Source organism: Triturus cristatus, chromosome 8, assembly GCF_964204655.1.
Source record: "Triturus cristatus chromosome 8, aTriCri1.1, whole genome shotgun sequence".
NCBI lineage: Eukaryota > Metazoa > Chordata > Amphibia > Caudata > Salamandridae > Triturus > Triturus cristatus.
The window spans coordinates 62,383,464-62,406,022 of NC_140591.1; the positions used below are offsets into that span (position 1 = coordinate 62,383,464).

Here is a 22,559-nt window from a genome sequence, read left to right on the forward strand (position 1 = left end):
CATAGTTGTTTCTGTAAACAGGTATTTACAGAGGAGTTCGATCGAGAACCCTTCACATTTATTTCATATCGTGAGCGTTTGCTTCTGATGATTGAATTCGGATACGAGCCTAAGCACTAAGACCAAGGTATTGTGAATTTATATACACACATTACCAGTTAATTCCTAAACGTGACAGCAGCTTCATAGGCTGTAAATTGAGTACAGATTTCTTTGGAATAATGTCACCTTTCGGTGGAGGGTTTCTGTTTATTTCACTCTCGTTTGTTCATACCAAAAGCTTTACCAATTATTTCTTATTGTTCAAGTAAACGGAAGAAGAAACTGCTTTGTTAATCTATGACGCTAGCATATCTATAATTGTAAAGTATTATTTCTCTGTTTATGTTGTAGAATTTGAGCCCCTGAAGAAGAGCCAGTGTCGGCTCGAAATGCATTGGGCAACAAGATAATTCGTTGAAAATGTTATTGATTTCAAAACTTGGATCATACTAAAAAAGAAATATAAGGACATCCAATGAATTAAAAACATAAATTGGAATGCATTTACAAATTTTGTTTTGGATTTGTTGAATTTTCAGTGTATACTATGTTTATGATTAGTATAAAATTCACAATGTATTCTGGGTGAAAATATAAGATACCAAGGTACTTTTTACCTGATAGCCACAGTGCGCAGAGGTTGGATCTCATTGACCCTTCTATTGTTGTGCATAAATTAGGCATACAAGACTGTTATGTGCCCCCTCCGCAGCACGCTTCATACAAGAAAAGTTCTAAATTAGGATAAACATTAATTGAGTCTGCCAAAACAAGAGTGTGCCTCTCCTAATAATAATTGTTGTTTCAGCACACCACTGTCTGCCACTAGCAACCACTTCCAAACACTGGAGCAACTGGTGCACACCACTGTCTGCCACTAGCAACCACTTCCAAACGCTGGGGCAACTGGAGCACACCACTGTCCACCACTAGCAACCACTTCCAAGCGCTGGAGCAACTGGTGCACACCACTGTCTGCAACTAGCGACCACTTCCAAACACTGGAGCAACTGGAGCACACCACTGTCTGCCACTAGCAACCACTTCCAAACACTGGAGCAACTGGTGCACACCACTGTCTGCCACTAGCGACCACTTCCAAACACTGGAGCAACTGGTGCACACCACTGTCTGCCACTAGCAACCACTTCCAAACACTGGAGCAACTGGTGCACACCACTGTCTGCCACTAGCGACCACTTCCAAACACTGGAGCAACTGGAGCACACCACTGTCTGCCACTAGCAGCCACTTCCAAACGCTGGACCAACTGGTGCACACCACTGTCTGCCACTAGCAGCCACTTCCAAACGCTGGACCAACTGGTGCACACCACTGTCTGCCACTAGCAACCACTACTAAACACTGGAGCAACTGGTGCACACCACTGTCTGCCACTAGCAGCCACTTCCAAACACTGGAGCAACTGGTGCACACCACTGTCTGCCACTAGCAACCACTTCCAAACGCTGGGGCAACTGGAGCACACCACTGTCTGCCACTAGCAACCACTACTAAACACTGGAGCAACTGGTGCACACCACTGTCTGCCACTAGCAGCCACTTCCAAACACTGGAGCAACTGGTGCACACCACTGTCTGCCACTAGCAACCACTTCCAAACGCTGGGGCAACTGGTGCACACCACTGTCTGCCACTAGCGACCACTTCCAAACACTGGAGCAACTGGAGCACACCACTGTCTGCCACTAGCAGCCACTTCCAAACGCTGGACCAACTGGTGCACACCACTGTCTGCCACTAGCAACCGCTACTAAACACTGGAGCAACTGGTGCACACCACTGTCTGCCACTAGCAGCCACTACTAAACACTGGAGCAACTGCTGCACACCACTGTCTGCCACTAGCAGCCACTTCCAAACGCTGGAGCAACTGGTGCACACCACTGTCTGCCACTAGCGACCACTTCCAAACGCTGGAGCAACTGGTGCACACCACTGTCTGCCGCTAGCAACCACTTCTAAACGCTGGAACAACTGGTGCACACCACTGTCTGCCACTAGCAACCACTTCTAAATGCTGGAGCAACTGGTGCACACCGCTGTCTGCCACTAGCGACCACGTCCAAACGCTGGAGCAACTGGTGCACACCGCTGTCTGCCACTAGCGACCACTTCCAAACGCTGGAGCAACTGGTGCACACCACTGTCTGCCACTAGCAACCACTACTAAACGCTGGAGCAACTGGTACACACCACTGTCTGCCACTAGCAACCACTTCTAAACACTGGAGCAACTGGTGCACCCACTGTCTGCCACTAGCAACCACTTCTAAACGCTGGAGCAACTGGTGCACCCTACTGTCTGCCACTAGCAGCTACTTCTAAATGCTGGAGCAACTGGTGCACACCACTGTCTGCCACTAGCAACCACTTCTAAATGCTGGAGCAACTGGTGCACACCGCTGTCTGCCACTAGCGACCACTTCCAAACGCTGGAGCAACTGGTGCACACCACTGCCTGCCACTAGCAACCACTTCCAAGCGCTGGAGCAACTGGAGCACACCACTGTCTGCCACTAGCAACCACTTCCAAACGCTGGAGCAACTGGTGCACACCACTGTCTACCACTATCAACCACTTCCAAGCGCTGGAGCAACTGGTGCACACCACTGTCTGGTACTAGCGATCACTTCCAAACGCTGGAGCAACTGGTGCACACCACTGTCTGCCACTAGCAACCACTTCCAAACGCTGGAGCAACTGGTACACACCACTGTCTGCCACTAGCAACCACTTCCAAGCGCTGGAGCAACTGGAGCACACCACTGTCTGCCACTAGCGACCACTTCCAAGCGCTGGAGCAACTGGTGCACACCACTGTCTGCCACTAGCAGCCACTTCCAAACGCTGGGGCAACTGGTGCACATCACTGTCTGCCACTAGCAGCCACTTCCAAACACTGGAGCAACTGGAGCACACCACTGTCTGCCACTAGCAGCCACTTCCAAACACTGGAGCAACTGGAGCACACCACTGTCTGCCACTAGCAACCACTACCAAACACTGGAGCAACTGGTGCACACCACTGTCTGCCACTAGCAACCACTTCCAAACACTGGAGCAACTGGTGCACAGCACTGTCTGCCGCTAGCAACCACTTCCAAACACTGGAGCAACTGGTGCACACCACTGTCTGCCACTAGCAACCACTTCCAAACGCTGGAGCAACTGGTGCACACCACTGTCTGCCATTAGCGACCACTTCTAAACACAGGGGCAACTGGTGCACACCACTGTCTGCCACCAGCAACCACTTCTAAACACCGTCAGCCACTAAGAAGCATTGCCTGCTCCTGCGAGCCAGCCGCTTCCTGAACACTACGCAACTCAACTATATTGTACATGTGTTGCGTTCATATCTCGCTTACTTTCCCTGGCAAGGCTTCAATGCGCTTTACGGAGGCTAGCAAGCTCCTCCCAGACCCCAAGAATACCATGCTACACCGAGTTATGTAAAATTTGGTAAACAAACGCCTTTCCAACAACGAAAACCTAACATAAACCTGCACATATTAATTAAACATGTGGGGAAAAGAGCGAAAACATAATGCATCACCGAATAAATAAGGTGCCAAGTTGGGAATTGTCTGCTAGATGTCATTAAAAAGTCACAGAAAGAGGTAGATTGCATACATTTAAATAGTGTCACCTTCAGATAAGATGGAATATTATCAGACACATCCTAAACAAATGAATTCAAAGTTATATCCATACGTGCTTTTCACCAGTGCTGCCCAGTCACTGCAAATGGACCCAATGCCAAGCAATACAGGGTAATATAAACTTTCTCCATCATTAATTGCATAATGAAAACAATGATTCAGAAAAGTAATTTATGGTCCTTTATATGGAAATAAATATTGTCTAGACTTCTGGCCTGCAAGAAATAAACAACAGAAGATGTTTCTAGTCTGGAAATACTACTCACAAAACAATACTATTTAAGGATATGTGCAAAGCCAATTCGGTAACTTTATGATACGTAGATACATTTACACCTGGATTCCGTGGCCATTCTGTCCACTTGCCCAGTTGCTAGTTTGAGTCTTTCTAATTTAATTATATACTACAAAGCCAATCACTGGCAGTCATTGCAAGAGTAACTAACCAGCAAGTACACCTTACTGCTAGCCACGTGTACGTGGGTGTAGGAAGCTGGCTCTGTGTGTACTACACCACCGTGAGGTCCAGGGGATCGACAGAGGCGTAGCGGAGGCTAAAGTAGGTACTGCCTCACTCTCTCTTGTGGTAGTGTGGTTGAGCAGTCAGGCTTATCAGAGGGTAGTCTTAAGCATTTGTTGTAAACAATCAGGCAAGAAATGATGTCCCACACTCAAAGACCAATTGTTTGTATAAAAAGTTATTATTTTGTTATTTTTATTACTAGAACCAAGATTTACATAGTAGTAAGTAAGTGATACTTTTGTTTCAAATTACGGTGTGTACTGATTTTTATAGACGCATACAAGTTACTTTGCAGTATAGAAAATGTGTTGTAAACTCTTTATGACACTTGTAAGTACTTTAGATTACTTTGTAGTTACTTTTCAGTTACTTTTCTATCTTAGTGCAAAACAATCAAATAACACAGTTTAGGCACTGCAGTACATTAGTAAGCTGGACAACTCATTTGCAGATACTAGGTTAGGTTGCTGCAATACAAGGCGGAGTCAACACTTAGACAATTTTCCAGAGAAAAACCACACCATGCAATTCCATGTGAAAATGAAGTTAGCTATTGTAGGTAAGTAAAGCAACTTTTGGTGGGTCCTTTTGGGGTAGAACCAAGGTTTCCCAAGGTTCAAATCTGCACTCAAGGTGCACCACCAGCGGCACTAGGGCAGCCGGGTGCAGAGTGCAGGGGTGCCAATACTAATCAACGGGGACAATGGGCATATCGGTTGGAGGCTGCTCATGGGAAGGCCACTCGGGCTAGGACGGAGATCTCTTGGGGTTTAGGTGAGGGCAAAGTGGGACCCAAGGCAGCACAAAACTGCACCACTAGCAGCACTGGGGCAGCAGGGTGCAGAGGGCTTACGCGGCGCAGTGCGCCAAATGCTGTTCTATGGTGATGTTCAAAATCGGTCACAGGCTGCAGGGGTCTGTCAGATAGCCTGACGAGGGAAGCCAACAGCCAGCAGGAGGACATAAGGACACCTTTGGACCTGGTCAACAGGACATGGGGCCAGAGCCTGCAGGAGTGTCTTCTTGCATCGAGTTGTCTCCATACCCGAAGGTTGCAGTTGAGGGGGGTCGTCGTGAAGAGGCTGCAGGCGTCGACACTGGGCCTTGGAGGTGAAACCCTTTGATAGTATGGAGGTAAGGACCACTGGAGAACCACTTTAGGACCGATGGACCCTCTGGACACGGGCTGTGGACAGCGGGTGCAGAGGTACGTCCTGGAGCAGCGTTTCTGGGTCTCGAGGGTCTTGATCTTCTTTTGTGGACAGGGCTGCTGTCCTCGGGAGTCTCAAGTCTTTATTGAAGGAGGGGATGAGTCCTCGCCAAGTCTGGAAGTCGCCGATCCTTTTTGGAGCTATTGTTTTCTTTACAGGGGGGTTCGGAGCTGTAGGCAGGCAGGTAGGGCTGGGGCTAAGACAGTTGGGTCTTCTTAAGTCATCAATTCTGCAGTCCTGGGCTCAGGGATGGCCCCTAATTTAGAGGGATTTTCAGGGGTCTTGGGATAGTAGCCAATGTGCTATTGACCTTAGGGTGACTACACCCTTGGTGTGCTCACCCCATGTGGGGGAGTGAGCACATTCCCTAACCCTGATTGGGTGATACCCCCATCAGCAAGATGGCGGGCGCTGAGGAGTGGGCTTCACCTTGCCTCCCTCACCTGAGGGGTGGAGTTTGGCAGAGGTGGGCTCACCACCTGGACTTGCTAAAATGTCCCATCTGTCTTCCTGCCAAAATTGGGGGAGAAGACAGGAGGGGGGCCTACACCTGCTAGCAGGAGGGGCGGGGTCGCAGAGCAAAGGTTGTAAGGTCTTTGAAGCACCCCTGCTACAGATGGCTCATCCTGTCTTGGGGTGTGTGAACACATACATCCAGGAAAGGCTTTGTTTCTGGGCCCAGGGAATGCAGGGCCTGCCTCAGGGGTCCAGAAACATGTCTCATGCTGGTAGGCTGGCGTTCACCAGTCAGGAACCCACCAGTGGTTGGTTTGGTTTAGGGGTCCCCTCTAGAAGGGGCCCCTGAGTGCATGGACTAATAAATGTGACAATGGAATCAGTGCAGGTTTATTATTCCCAGATGTTTGATAGCAAACATCCGAGGGTTCAGTAAAGCCATTATGGTGCTGGGAAACTCTTAATGACTAGTTTCTAGACCATATACGTAGTATGGTTTTACTGTGCACTTGTATTATCTAAGAATGACCGTAGATATTGTAAGGACAGGTCTGCTCAGGCATCAATAATCGTGCCTCAAAAGAGTGAACATACTCCCAAACTCTTGTTGCCTGTGCGTAACAGCCCAGAGTGAGGGTTGCCAGGGACAGGACTCTATCTTTTCGTGTGATCCCCCGAGGTCAGAATACTTTCTCGGATCAGGAGAATGCCTGCTGGAGAAACCTGTCCTGTGAGAAGAGGGAGCTGCACGGCTTGGCTTGGTGAGAAAGGCTGACTCCTGCCCACGGGCATTAGAGCCACGCCCAACCGCCTGAAGAATACATGGAGATCGTACAGTAGAAGCAGCCCACCATGGGCCAAGGAGGAAATCACAACCAAGCTCCCCGGATCTGAAGTGAAGGGTTTGTTTGTCACCAGAGGATAAAAGATCTTAGCGTGGTAGAGTTAAGGCCGGACGCAAAATCCCTGTTCTTCAGTTCCAAATGGTGATCTCTTGGGCACCATTGAGGGACCTGGAGCTAAAGTGCCCCTGACACCGACTGGCCAGTTCAATGACATGGGTTGGTAAATATTGTTACCAGCAAAAGCACGCTGAGTGCACCACCCAACTTCAATATCAGTTTGTTTGTTTTATTATTTCTAATCTGGAGGAGATAGGCACCAATGACAGTAAATAGCAAAATACAAAATTTAAAGAATATACAATTACAAAAAGCAAAACTTAAGAGAACCCAATGATAGTGGCGCAGCCATCAGTAGCCCCTGCCTTGGCCCATGCAACTCCTGCTTCAGCACCAGGATACCCTCCCGGGTGAGTTGTGTGCTATACGAATACACATAACATTGATTACAATGATAATAACAAAGCCAGCAGGTGCACCCAGAGTCACAAATCCCCTTAATATGACAAAGCTTCTCTTCAGAGTCCTGCACATAACTTGGAAGTTTGTGCAATATATTAGCCCCAGGCCAGGTGACCAGAGGGTTTTACTTCACAGTTAACTTGCAGATTCTTGCCTGTAGCACTTTGGGGTTAGTGGTGACCGCAGAAATCTGCTAGAGGTGTGACAAGATATCACTTCCAATAAATACCTTGGATATGAACCTTTCGTTCATTCCCACACCAGTGGACATGTCCTAAATATAATCATTTTATCGTCACTGAGGCCATTCCAGCTTCTTCCATGACTCTGTCAGAAAATGACACTTTTTTGAGGTGAACAACACCCCTAGTAGCCCCATTTAGCAGACCTCAACTAGGAATAGTCATTTCCTTAACCCCTTGGTATAGGTGGCCGTCCAGTGCATAGCAACCAGTCGTATCTTAGCCTTTAACACTCACAAGTGTGAGCCCTTAAGACTAGAGCTGCCTGTCCTCCGCTGTGCCTAGAGTCCAAGGCTTCGACTACCAGACCTAGAGTCCGAGGCTTCGACTACCGTACCTAGAGTCCGAGGCTTCGACTACCGGACCTAGAGTCTGAGGCTTCGACTACCAGACCTAGAGTCCGAGGCTTCGACTAACAGACCTAGAGTCCGAGGCTTTGACTACCGGACCTAGAGTCCGAGGCTTTGACTACCGGACCTAGAGTCCGAGGCTTCGACTCCCGGACCTAGAGTCCGAGGCTTCGACTCCCGGACCTAGAGTCTGAGGCTTCGACTACTGGACCTAAAGTCCGAGGCTTCGACTCCTGGACCTAGAGTCCGAGGCTTCGACTACCGGACCTAGAGTCCGAGGCTTCGACTCCCGGACCTAGAGTCCGAGGCTTCGACTCCCGGACCTAGAGTCCGAGGCTTCGACTCCTGGACCCAGAGTCCGAGGCTTCGACTACCGGACCTAGAGTCCGAGGCTTCGACTACCGGACCTAGAGTCCGAGGCTTCGACTACCGGACCTAGAGTCTGAGGTTTCGACCCCCGGACCTAGAGTCCGAGGTTTCGACCCCAGGACCTAGAGTCCGAGGTTCCGCCCCCCGGACCTAGAGTCTGAGGCTTCGACTCCCGGACCTAAAGTCCGAGGCTTCGACTCCCGGACCTAAAGTCCGAGGCTTCGACTACCAGACCTAGAGTCCGAGGCTTCGACTACCAGACCTAGAGTCCGAGGTTTCGACTACCAGACCTAGAGTCCGAGGCTTCGACTACCGGACCTAGAGTCCGAGGCTTCGACTACCGGACCTAGAGTCCGAGGCTTCGACTCCCGGACCTAGAGTCCGAGGTTTCGACTCCCGGACCTAGAGTCCGAGGCTTCGACTACTGGACCTAAAGTCCGAGGCTTCGACTCCTGGACCTAGAGTCCGAGGCTTCGACTACCGGACCTAGAGTCCGAGGCTTCGACTACCGGACCTAGAGTCCGAGGCTTCGACTCCCGGACCTAGAGTCCGAGGCTTCGACTCCCGGACCTAGAGTCCGAGGCTTCGACTCCTGGACCTAGAGTCCGAGGCTTCGGCTCCCGGACCTAGAGTCCGAGGCTTCGACTCCCGGACCTAGAGTCCGAGGCTTCGACTCCTGGACCCAGAGTCCAAGGCTTCGACTACCGGACCTAGAGTCCGAGGCTTCGACTACTGGACCTAGAGTCCGAGGCTTCGACTACCGGACATAGAGTCCGAGGCTTCGACTACCGGACCAAGAGTCCGAGGCTTCGACTACCGGACCTAGAGTCCGAGGCTTCGACCACCGGACCTAGAGTCCGAGGCTTCGACCACCGAACCTAGAGTCCGAGGCTTCGACCACCGAACCTAGAGTCCGAGGCTTCGACCACCGAACCTAGAGTCCGAGGCTTCGACCACCGAACCTAGAGTCCGAGGCTTCGACCACCGAACCTAGAGTCCGAGGCTTCGACCACCGAACCTAGAGTCCGAGGCTTCGACCACCGAACCTGGAGTCCGAGGCTTCGACCACCGAACCTGGAGTCCGAGGCTTCGACCACCGAACCTGGAGTCCGAGGCTTCGACCACCGAACCTGGAGTCCGAGGCTTCGACCACCGAAACTGGAGTCCGAGGCTTCGACCACCGAACCTAGAGTCCGAGGCTTCGACCACCGAACCTAGAGTCCGAGGCTTCGACCACCGAACCTAGAGTCCGAGGCTTCGACCACCGAACCTAGAGTCCGAGGTTTCGACCACCGAACCTAGAGTCCGAGGCTTCGACCACCGAACCTAGAGTCCGAGGCTTCGACCACCGAACCTAGAGTCCGAGGCTTCGACCACCGAACCTAGAGTCCGAGGCTTCGACCACCGAACCTAGAGTCCGAGGCTTCGACCACCGAACCTAGAGTCCGAGGCTTCGACCACCGGACTTAGAGTCCGAGGCTTCGACCACCGGACCTAGAGTCCGAGGCTTCGACTACCGGATCTAGAGTCCGAGGCTTCGACCACCGGACCTAGAGTCCGAGGCTTCGACTACCGGATCTAGAGTCCGAGGCTTCGACTACCGGACCTAGAGTCCGAGGCTTCGACCACCGAACCTAGAGTCCGAGGCTTCGACCACCGGACTTAGAGTCCGAGGCTTCGACCACCGGACCTAGAGTCCGAGGCTTCGACCACCGGACCTAGAGTCCGAGGCTTCGACTACCGGACCTAGAGTCCGAGGCATCGACTACCGGACCTAGAGTCCGAGGCTTCGACTACCGGACCTAGAGTCTGAGGCTTCGACTACCGGACCTAGAGTCCGAGGCTTCGACTACCGGACCTAGAGTCCGAGGCTTCGACTACCGGACCTAGAGTCCGAGGCTTTGACTACCGGACCTAGAGTCTGAGGCTTCGACTACCGGACCTAGAGTCTGAGGCTTCGACTACCGGACCTAGAGTCTGAGGCTTCGACTACCGGACCTAGAGTCTGAGGCTTCGACTACCGGACCTAGAGTCTGAGGCTTCGACTACCGGACCTAGAGTCTGAGGCTTCGACTACCGGACCTAGAGTCCGAGGCTTCGACTACTGGACCTAGAGATTTTGTGACTATTCTTAGCCACCAGGTCTCCACTACACAAGGCTGCTGATAAACAAGCAGACACTGGGTATACTATTTTTGCAACCTTGAAACACTGTATCATTTTGTTTGCCATCTTTACTTATTGAATAAGGTTTCTCAGCATAGTTTGTGGGAAAAGAGGGGTGACCAGAGTTTCCCTTTTGCCTAGGGCACCCAGAACGGCTTACAATTATACTGTTTAACCATAAAGGCACCATAAAGGTGCTATTATGCCAATTACTGGCACACCACTGCTGCACACCCTCTGCTCATTCAGAGCACCCATGAGTGCCCACTGGAAGAAGAACTGCTTTGCTGAAGCAAATGCACCGATATCCATCACAGCGTAAACTGGATGTGTGAGGGCCTCAGACAATGGTACGTACTGGGACACAGAGGGCCCTATTCACAGAGCTGACTTTTATCACAGACATACGTTTACAACTGAACTTACTTTCCTTATGCCTGCCAGGAATTTGCGAAAGGATTTCTGGCACGCATCAGCCCATTTCCATGTGCGGAGGTCAGGGCTTTAAGTGGGCCGGGTCTGTCCGGGTCTGAGCACCGGCAGTTTTTTTGGGGGGCCCTCGAAACGGGTCTCTATCGGGCTCTATTTTCGTGGCTACTAAAGGTAGTCCGTTCTTTATTTATTTTTTTTTCCGGACCCGTTTTGAGGGCCCAAAAAAAAACTGCCGGTGCTCAGACTCTGCCCACTGTTGCTGCACTGTTAGGGATCACATAACAAACGTCCTCCTGCACAATCACCAGAATTAAATGTAACTGTCATTTTTAAGGGATTGGTTTTACAGCCACAGGGGCTGCTTGTAAGCACCAACCCATGCCGAGGATTACACCAGCTGTCAGCTGGGGGATGGGACTCGAGCAGATGAACACCGGCCCCACAATGAAGAAAACAGGACTGAAAATGCTGCTTGCATGGTGCACGGCTGACAAACTTTTGGAACTACGTGGTCATCGCTTTGTATGCAAGCATTACACACCACCACAAAGAAGCAATGAATACAAAGGCAGGAAGCCGCGGCTCTTTCAGCATAACTGGGCCGTACGTATTCTTTTTTTAAAGTAGAACCACCCTTTACAAAAGGTGTTACAAAAACACCTGTTCTGGAGCATTTGTGCTTTTTACTACATTTATGACACGGCTGTAGAAGACAGAATTGAGCGTCATTTGCCAAGGATCACACCATGCAGGCAGGTAAAGATTAAGACGTGCGATTACTGAAGCCATAATGAACAGCCTAATCACTCAGGTCCCTTCTCTACAAAAGAAATATGCTGTGTCACCTTCTGACCTAAAGCTCATAACGATTTGAGGAACATATACATTAAGCCAATGCCTCCTGACCACGACTGTACCGCGCCAGGCAGTTGTGTAACAACTATATTGTTCATATGCTTACACTTGCAATGTTTATTTGCCAACAACATTGAACCGTTTTTTCCTGCAGTGGAAAAGGGGCGGCCCGAAATAGTAGGAGATTCCATGTCCGAGGCCACTGGAAACATTAGGCAGCGAAAATCTAAGTATGATCATAGATACTTGGCAATGGTGTTTTTCCTGGCGTGGCTGCAGCATTCATTTTCAAAAAGTGCTTTTCCATTACTGCTTTAGTAATCATACTGTTGGTGTGATATTATGCACTCAGTCACGCTAAATGATCTGCGCTTTTTAAAAGGACATCTTTGGTGTCATTACACTGGGTAGAGAAAACCCCCATTATTTACAGTGTGTAATGACAGAGGATGCGACTTCATGATTTTCTTAAGCACACAGTGCTAGTTATTTTGATTTAGACCACGCCCCTACTCGGATAGGCCACGCCCCTTCAAGACATTAACCACGCCCCTTTTAGAGAACCCCCAGGTTTTTTTTCCCACTTAAAGCACTGGCGGAGGTCTCTCCCATGAGTGCAGAATTCTACGCAAACATGAATGCCAGTAGACAGGTGCGAAAATGAGCTTCCAAGGGATGGTTACCCTTGGAAGTTTGTGAATGCCCAGGATTGTATGTCTGTGGGGCATCCGTGGTGAACCCTTCATTCATCTTTGATATTATTGCAATTTTCCAGACACACTCCAAGGAATCCGAAAATGTCGGAAAATGATGAGCAGGCAGAGGAGAAGCCCCCCCTAATTTTGGTCCAACTTTATTGGAAAATAGGCCACTTACTACTTACCTTGAACTTGGTCTTCTACGTGTCCATCTGTTCTCACCAAAACACTTAAAATAGTGCACTACTATTTAAACGACACTGTGATCTGTGACACAACAGTGACAGGTGTTCAGAAAACTCTTAATTAAATAGAGTCCTTTGTATGGGAAACGAACGTGTTATTGACATGGAACAGCTTGGATCATGGTCACCCCCTTTACTGCACATACTTGGGTATAACTGTTGGCATCATACTCACCTGGGCACACATTTGAGAGGCTACAGAAACGTTTCGCAGGTGTTTAGTTTCGTTTTAATTGGTCACCCATGGGATTTTCCTGCCAGGGCCCTATAGAACAGCACTTTCATCAATTTAAGGGCAGCTCAGAGAGGATTATTGTCTGACCTCTGTGGCCCACAGGGCACTTCAGGGAGGAGGATCTTTGGTCCAAGGCCTCTTAGTGAAACATTCAAGGTAAATCCTTTCCTTGGTTAGAGTCACAAAACTCTTCCACGCAAAGTATTCATTTTTTTCATAAAAATTATTTGTGTTGCATGAAATACGTGATGTATTTCCATGCATATAAAGGTCATGCGAGATACCTGGTCACTGTGCTTTCCTTACAGTTTCTAATGTACAGTAAGTAACATTATTTGTGTAGCACAAGTCCTATATCGCAGGATGACATTTCTGCTTGAACTAGTCTCACACGTGTCAAAATTATTTTAAAAATGCAGTATAAGCGAGGGAGAAGAAAGCTTACACGTAACACAAAACCCATTCCTTGGGATTTATACAAAGTGAAGCGCACTTCATTAAAGGTTGCCTGGGCCCAGCTGAGGCACTTGATTTGTGCTCTTCTTTGTGTGTCTTGTGTTGTGTTCTAGATACTCACGTCATTCAAAAGCAATGTGAGGGGTGCAATGCTTGAGTTAATCCCAGCCACTGGTGCTTGCTCCCGGGCTGCATCCCAAGCCATTGTTTTTGGCCCACCATGCCACCTCAGTATGGACCCATGCATGTGCAAATATGCCTTGACCCTGCTCCTTATGGGGAAAGTCAAACCCACACTGCCAAGCCAGGCCCTTCCCGAACCAGAAAACAAGACACCCAGGACCGGTTTCACCCTTATTATTGGGTCATGAGCCAGGTATAGCTTGAGTCCTGTGGCACAGTCTACACGGGTCCCACATCTGGGCATAACCGACACACTTAGGGCATCAAAAAACAAAGTGATGGGTGGAATGCTTGAATTAATCCCAGCCACTGGTGATTGCTCAAGCTGCATTCCAATCTATCAATGGGTTTTTCTTCCACCATGCCACCTCAGTTTGGGACCATTTATGTTCAAATCAGGCTTGTCCCTGCTCCAACATGAGCAGTCCAGCCCGAACTGTGAGGCCAGGTCATCCCTGAACCAGAAAAGAAGGGACCAGGGACCAGTCGTCCTTATTGAGGCTCATCAGCCAGGTAAATGCGGCACTGGGTGTCTTGGGTGCCAATTCGGGGAGGATCTGGCCTGGCGTGGGGTAAGGATTATTCATACTGGAGCATGGTCAAGACTGGCTCTCTCACCACTGAGGTGGCATGGTGGGCAAAATAACAATGAATTAAGATATGGCCCAAAGAATTAACAGTGACTGAGATTAATTCAAGCATTCCATCAATCACTCTTCGTCTACATTACTAGATACTAATGTGGCATTTATGAAACATGTCATGCCCCGGACAGGTTTGTGAAGCGCTCTGATCCTGATCCAGACTCTGGGCGCCCTTTCGGTGCAAAGTGCTGAACAGGGAATTGGTTGCAGAAGGAGCTATGTGGGAGCGGATCAGTGAGGAGCGTGAGGCTTGGAGACGGGCTCTAAATATGGTGCTGCGGAGGTGCAGCGCTTCAGCAGGAAGTGTTCAGGAAAAGAGCGAGAGAAGGCGCTATAAACTACATAAATATCTATTTAAAGCTTCAGTAGGAAAACTTGTCTTTGTATCTCCCCTGCCTGTCAGACTGCAAAGCAATTGGCGCACCAGTCCTGACTGACAGCATTAGCAATAGCTCAAAAATTACCTATTTTCAAATTTTATCCATATTTGAAAATAGATACAGAAAGATGAGTTGATGGTTCTCTGTATTTATCTGCAAACATCAGTAAAATTGGTACTTACAGATGCGGGAAGAGCCAGGGTTTTATAAGTCTTTGGAGTTGAAGGTGGTTGCCTACTGGCTCTATTCTTTCCAGTAGAGAATTCCATGTCCTCATTGCTTGAACTGAGAGGGAGTCTCCCTACTGCGAGAGTTGTTGAGGGCAGGTACGGAGAGGAGAGGAGCCAGCGTGGATCAACGTGGTCTCACTTGAAGGCAGGTCTGGAGGTTTTGCTGCAGGACAGTGGGTCCGTTGCTCATTTTGCCACTGAATTCAAGCTAGCCTGGCTGAAGAGGGGTGTTACCCCGAAACCGGTCCCAGGATGCTTGTTTCAGGTCCAGGGAAGACATGGCTTGGCAGTTCCGGCTGGAGTGTTCCCATGAGGCACAGGGTCACGACTGATTTGCATATAGCTGTGTCTGTACTGGGGTGGTGAAGTGAGCTAAAGAACGATGATGGATTCAACCCAGATCTCTGACTGGGGGTGGGTGTCTGTAAAGTTTCAGTGCTCCGTCCATTATCTCCTTGTGTTTGGACAGTGGTCTTCAGCCATGAAGTTCACAATGATCGATGCACATGACCTCGAAGGTGATACACCTGAATTCGGAGAGACAGTGCAGATTGAAGGTTGGGACAGATGCGTGACTTGTTATTGAGGTGAAGGAGGCATCTTGTGAACAGATTTTGGATTCTTTGCAGCTTCGGGATCACCTGGTTAGATGGTCCTATGCAGAGGAAGCTGTTGTAGGCAAGGCGGGTAAGTACTTGTCTGATGACGCCTGGTAGCTTTTGTTGAAATCCTGAGGAAGGGAACATTCAACAGAAGACAATAACTAGAGTGTAGCTGCCCTGATATTACCAATTCTCAGATTTAGGAGAATAGCAAATAATAATTAATGGGATGTGGAAGAGGACAAGGAATGCAGGTTGCCTTGGAATGGACAATCAAGGTCAGGCGAAACACATCGTACTTTACTCACAGCCAATCAGAGAGAGGATGTCATTCAGTCCTTCCAGAAGTGTAGCTGTGATTGGCAGAGAACCTGGGCAGAGAATTTGGCAGAGAAAGCAATTGGCAGAGTGGATTTGCTAGATGATCTTTAGCACCAAGGGCACTGTGTTCCTGTCATGGGTGTTCCTTTTACAACATATTATTCTCAATGTGCTTTATCACACCAATGATTTTATTAGTTCAATATAAAGGAAAACAAACTACATTAACAAAAACAAGCATTTGCAATGCAATAGGTCTCGCATTTGCAAGAGATTAAGCTATTAGCATTGTAAATGACAATGCCTTTTATTTGTTTTAAAAAACAAAACATAATAAAGAGGCATTGTCGGTTACAATGCCAATAGCGCAAACTCGCGATGGGGCAATGTGTCTTCATACTGGCATGTATAAGTGAAGTGATAATGGAAAGTTGACCACCCTAACCTCATCGGGAGTATGAAGTGCAAAATAATTGAAATTGCAATACAATACAGTCAGAGCCGTCGCTACTCTTAAATTACAAAGGTAAAGTTGATCCATGCATTTTTCTTAAATGGGGTGGTTTAGGAAAAAACGTAATATTACATTATAGACCAGGTTATGTGAAGTCATGCACGTGCTATTCCAAAAGGCTGTACTGTATCCCCTATCCCCAGCAAATTTCCCCACACGCAACCTTGGAAAGAGTTATGGAAGTGTTGTCCCCAAAGTACTTTAACCCCTTCAGCGCTGCGCGGATTCCCCCGCGGTGCTGAAGGGTTCGAGCGCGGGCGGGGCCATGACGGAACGGTTCCGTCATGAGCACAGCTCAACCGATGCTCATGACGGAATCGTTCCGTCATGAGCATGGAAGGGGTTAAGGGACAGAGTGAGGTGCTTAAGCCTTCCTTGGCCGCAAGCGGCCATCTTGGAATGACAATACTTGTAAAACTTCGCACGAGCTTGTATTTGAATTAATGATGACGGTTGCATTTCCCACCTTCAAACCACATTAATAATTAGCTATTTTAACAACGTAAATGTGTCACTTTTGGTATTAATTTGGATTACAATTTAATTGAAAAAAATACGTGCACTCAACAAGCACAGCTACGTGTCTAAAGTTCACTTAAAATAATACACGCTTTCATTAGTCTGGCACCAACAAAAAAATACTCTCGTTTCTGGGTAACTATTTTAACTCGCCTAACGTAATCGAATTACTTAAAGATGGCTGCCGCGTGCACACACACCGAACGACCTGTCTCCTTGCTCAACCCCTCTATCCTTCCAGCTACTTCTTGGACTTCACCCATCCCAATTCCCAGCCCTCGGTGGAAGAAGTTGTGCCCGCCCACGATGCTGTACAACCCCCTTGTCTGAGAACGCCTCCCTTTGGACTTTGCACGCTCGTGACTGTCACCCCCACTTGTCAGCCCATCCCCGGGGACCGTCGGCGCTCCCCTCTTTCCCACTTTCCCTCTCCCCATCCATTTGGCAGAGAGAGAGCACTAGCAGAGAGAGTCGGTGGCAGGAGGAGGAGGCCGCCGCGGGGGCAGGACACGAGAGCCCGAGGAACGGGAGCCCCAGCCAGTCGGGACACAGCTGCAAGTTGGTGCCCCGCACTCCGCCGCCCCCTGCAGCCGGTTAATGGCCTGGGCCCCCCGGGGCTGCCCCCGCCTGGTAGCAGCACGGCGCCCGGGACCCCCGACACCCTGGGTCGGACTCCAGAGGACCCGCCGCCCCCGCCCGGACTCCCAGCAGCGGCCACAATGAGGTGAGGAGCCGCCGGTCACCAAGGAGATGCCGCGCTGTGCCGCTATATTTAGGCTTCCATTGAAAAATAAAAACCTGACTGTATTTCTCGTTTTAACGCTGCGTGCAGGAGGACCTCTGGTCCCCTTGCTGGGAGCAGTGCACGGGTTAATCTAACTTTGTGTAACGAATCGCCTGTCACCCGCAGTCCCTGCATCAGGGTTTCTTTTTCACACTTACCACGTGTTCCTTGGCCAACATCTCCCCGACGGGGGGGAATGGAAAGTGAAAGTGCATGAGGCTGCTGAGGACGGAAGGGGGACAGGAGATGTGCATGCCACGTACATTTCATCATTGCAAGCGCGTCTTCACAAACGCGTACACAGGCTCCAATCGCCTAAAGCCTGCGCGTGCCCATCTCCTGTCCCACTTCCGGGGCAAGTCAGCAACAATAGATCTCGCTGGCGACAGCGCTTCGCGCTGCGTTCCCAGGCGAGACCTAATGAATGCAATAAAACATTGACAAATGTGGCAAACAATAACTGGAGAACAGATATCTTCCCTGGTGGCAGGGAGCCACAATGTTAAACCACTGGCATTGTCTGGTCACAGTGTGGAAAGTGACACAGGAGTGGCTGGCAGGAAGAGCAACGAGTGTGCGCCGTGAGCCGTCACGTCCGGCGTACGCAGTGTGGAGGTGGGGCAGCGCAGCAGGGCAACCAGCAAGGACAGCAATGGGGCTCGCTAAACAAAGGTCTTCTGTGACCGCCATTGAGGGTATAGCAAGAACGAAAGAGCTGCCAGATCAGTGCTTAACTTGTAAAACAATAAGTGCCAGGGCCCTCGTCAGGAGGCCACCACAGCTTGCACTACCCACTGCCCCTGCCAGTGCTGCTAATGACAGTACCAACACAACTAACAATCACACTCCTACAAGTGTGACATTTCAGACTATTCTAGGACACCAATGTAATAAGAATGGGTTGGACGGCAGTTATTAGTCATTTTAATGTATTTTTAATCAATGAACAACTTATGCTGTGCTCCTTACTTAATCAGACAAACAGCGCCACCATGAGGCAGACTGCCATAAGTCCCAGTGTTGACAATGAAGTGGTAGTGCCGAGCACCGGAAAGTACTGGCACAATTTAAGCACTGTGCCGCATTAAGTGGAGGGATCAATGACTCCTGGCCCCTTTGTGATTCCTTCTCACTACGATCCTTTGCACACTTGCCAGCCACCAGTCTTTCTGCTAAACTTGCCTTAGAATTGATGAGGAGGGAGGCTGAGGTGCAGGGGTGTCACCAGCATCCAACTGGAAACCAAACGCAGCACTAGAGAAAATGTTCAAACCAGTCCATCTCCCTTCCTTCCCCCAATCTGTCTCTCTTTCAATACATGCTCTGTATCCCTTTCTCTCTATTTCTCTTTCCATCCATTTTCTGTATCTCTCTTTCTTTCTCTTTGATCTTTTTGAATTCTCTCTCTCTCTCTCTCTCTCTCTCTCTCTCTCTCTTTCTCTAGTTCCCCTTCTCTTGCTTGAGGCCACTCTGCCTGGTGTCATTAACTTCGAGCTGCTGGAGACAGAGACAGAGGCACCAGCAGTGGCCCGGAGCCTTCAAAATCGGGCCTCCATTGTATCCAGCCCCCTAGGGAAATGCCTGATGGAATGACTGGCCAGTCCTGCCCTGGGTACCACAGGTTCCTGCCTCCTGCTGTCTTCTATTGCACCTGTAGCCGGTTATTTTATTTTGCACCTGAATGCCTTGTTGTGTAGCTACCGTGGTGTATGTAAGGTTGTGGGCAGTCTGCGGGGCATCAGTAGCGTCTGCTGCTATAGTAAAGTTTTAGGGGAGGGGTGCTTGGGGTTGGGTTTTAAAAATAAAATAAAAAGGCTTACCTGCCGCTCTGCTCCAGCTGCCGTCCGCCTTGTTGCGTCACTGTTAGACCTGGCATCATTGGCATGAGTCTCTCCTCCATTTTTTTCTGTTTGCCTCCTCTGTTTACGATGTTTTTGCTGGATTATTGCTTTGGGCACTGTGCCACTGCTGATCAGTGCCACAGTGCAAGTGCTCCCTATGTTAAATTGTTACATTGATTGGTGTTACCATGATTGGCTTGGTTGACTTACTGTTCAGACCCTAGTCTAGTGCACTGCGTGTGCCAAGGGCGTGTAAGTTAACTGCTGCTGGTGGGCTTGCAGCACTGGTTGTGCCACCCACAGAAGCAGCGTGTAAAATGTGTCTCAGGCCTGCCACCGCAGCGCCTGCGTGCAGTCCCTGACTGCCATGTCGACTTGGTAAGGGAACCTACTTACCAGTCTCTAAACCTTCCCTTTGCCACATTTCAGACACCTCTATGGTAGGCCCTAGGGCAGGGTGCATTGTTGGTAAAAGGTAGGTCATGCCCTGATGTGTGTGGCATGACCTAATAGTGAATTACAGCCATTTTCGTTTTTCACTATTGAAGGGCTACCTGCCTCCAATAGGCCAGACTGGGCAGACTGATTATTAACTCCATTATAATCTATCTGACTCAGGGAGCATGGTAGCAAGTCGAGTTTAGTATCCCTGAACTCAGAATTTAATAACACACCCTTTAGGATGGATGGTTTTTAAATTCTATGTTTGAAAATAGCACTTTTAGAAAGTGGCTATTTTCTTGTCCAACTATCTACCGGTCTCTGCTGGTTTGGTGTGTGTGTCAGGGGCTGGGTGGCTCCAGAGGTCTGAGTGAGTCAGTGTGGGGTGAATGGGGCGTTTACACATAGAGTGAGGGAAGAGTAGCCTGCCCTGCCTGACACAATACTGGCTCCGCCTCCTGCTGGGCGACTGATAGCCCTGCTCCTGCCAGTGACAATACTGGCTCCGCCTCCTGCTGGGCGGCTGAGGACTCTGCCCTGCTCAGTGAATAGGCCAGGTGCCTCTGCCTGGCAACACCCACAACAAACCTGAGCTGGTGGGAATCTCCCTGCTTGGACAAAGGGAACAAAGGGAAAAAGGGGTATAAGAGAAGGACCCCTGAACCAAGAACTCAGATCACTTCTGACAAGGAAACCTGTACCAAGGACAAGAAGCCTGCTGATCTAAGGACTTGCCTCCCCTTTCTGCCAGAGTGCTGTTTTGCTGTGGAGGAACCTGAAAGCTGCTTCTTTATTTTTGCCAAGGAACAAGGAGAGAGGAACTTGGTGTGTACTCTCTGAACACTTGCTAGGAAATCTCCAAGGACTGGAAGAGTGCCAGTCTCCTGCTGAAGTCACAGGGCCAAAGGACTTCACCATTTGCTGAATTGCTGGAAAGTGTGGTTTCCAGTACACAAGGGGAAATCTGCAATCTCGACGCCGCCGACGCCACCGAATCCAGCTCGACACCGTGAGTAACGGCTCCAGTGTCCCGAGCCTTCGACGCCGGCCGCCGGGCCCGATCGACGCCAGCAGCAACGCCAGTGAGCAGTGGGTATCGGCCCCGGCTCCAAGTGACCCCGTCTCGACGCCGGTATCGACGCCAGTGAGGAGTGAGTGTCGGCTCTACCTCCAAGCGACCCCGTCCCGACGCCGCTGCTGATCGCATCGACTCGACGCCCTTCTCGACGCCGTGAGCGCTGCTCCGGCCCGACATCCCTCGACGCCGCTGCGGATTGACCCGACTCCGAGGCACGACCTCGACGCCGATCTCGACGCCGTGGATCATCGTTTTCTTCGTTTCTCAAGGTACTGTACTTGTGGGGTCTGTTGCAACTCCAGGCTCGACGTAGCGCTCCTCGCGGTCGACGCCGACCCTTGGGAATCTTGTAGACTCAACGTCGTGTGACTCCTGTGGGGGTTACATTGTTGCCAAAGAACTGTGCTCAGAAGAATACTTTGCTAAAGAACTATTTGCCAAGAAGAAACCTTACTTGAACTATTATTTTTCCTTCCAAAGAGTATTTATTAAGACTGTGGTATATTTTTGTCGTTATTTGGTCTTGTGCTAAGCCTTATATAAAAATACTATTTTTATAATACTTTCTGTGTCGTGTCCATCTGTAGTGTATTCACTTTATTACTGTATGTGGTCATAAATGCTTAACACACTGCCTCTGAGATAAGCCTGTCTGCTCTGCCAAGCTACCAAGGGGGTAGCAGGGGTTATCTGAGTGTGTAATCCCCTTGCCCTGACTAGAGTTGGTTGGTCCCTATTTGTCAGAAGTGTATACCTCTGCCAACGAGAGACCGCCGGTTCTAACATTGGTGGTCAGCGGTGAGGATTGAACTTTGCATTTATGACTCATGTCCAGTGATTAGTGTACGCTACATAGTGAAAGCAGACCATAACGCAGCCACATTCGGTTTTGGTAGGATTGCCTATTTTTGTTCTCCGCTTTCCTGGATCTGATTTTTTTTAAACACTGCCAGTTTTGACCATGGAGAATGCCGGAGCTGCTACACCTGTGGAGAATGTTGTGGGGGAATTTGATAAGGAGAAGATAGATTCCTACACGCTAAAAGATCTAAAAGGATTTTGCAAGCAGTTTAAAGTTCCTACCACAGGTGTCTCAAAGAAAGAGGGCTTCCTCAAAGCGCTGAAGGCCTGGTTAGAGGCCAGAAATCCCTCTGATCCGGTGGTGGTACCGGAAGAGGAAGAAGAAGAGGAAGAGGAAGAGGAAGAGCCCACAGGTGGGCCAGTGTCATCTCCAGGCAGTAGTGCGTCCTCTAGGAGCCTTTCCCCCGAAGAATTAGAAGACAGGGAGAAGGAGAGGGGGTACAAGTTGGAAATGGCAAACCTTAAATTAGGAGGGCAGTTGGAATTAGAGAATGCAAGAAGCAAGAGAGAAGCTGAAATGGAGAGCAAAAGATTAGATTTTGAGAGAGAGAAATTAGCGTTTGAACGTGAGAAGATGGTGAGGGAGATGGAGCTTAAAACTAAGAGTTTAGAGTTGAATCCCTCTGGTGGCAGCGCTCCATCTGTGCCTGCAGAAAGTAGGTTTTATTTTCCTAAAGATGTGATCAAAGATTACAGTAAGAATGAAGATATTAGCCAATGGTTTAAAGCATATGAGTTAGCGTTATTGGCCCACCGGGTCCCTGAGAAAGATTGGGGAACGGGGTTGTGGAGCCGCTTTACAAATGAAGGGAGAGATACCTTGTTGAGCC

General features: G+C 49.5%; 1 long non-coding RNA gene across 1 annotated transcript in view; it reads left to right on the forward strand.

Annotated features, from left to right (window-relative positions):
• LOC146801332 (uncharacterized) overlaps positions 1-22,559 on the forward strand; it is a 131,191-nt gene that overhangs the window by 22,300 nt on the left and 86,332 nt on the right. The gene's annotated exons all lie outside the window — the stretch shown is intronic.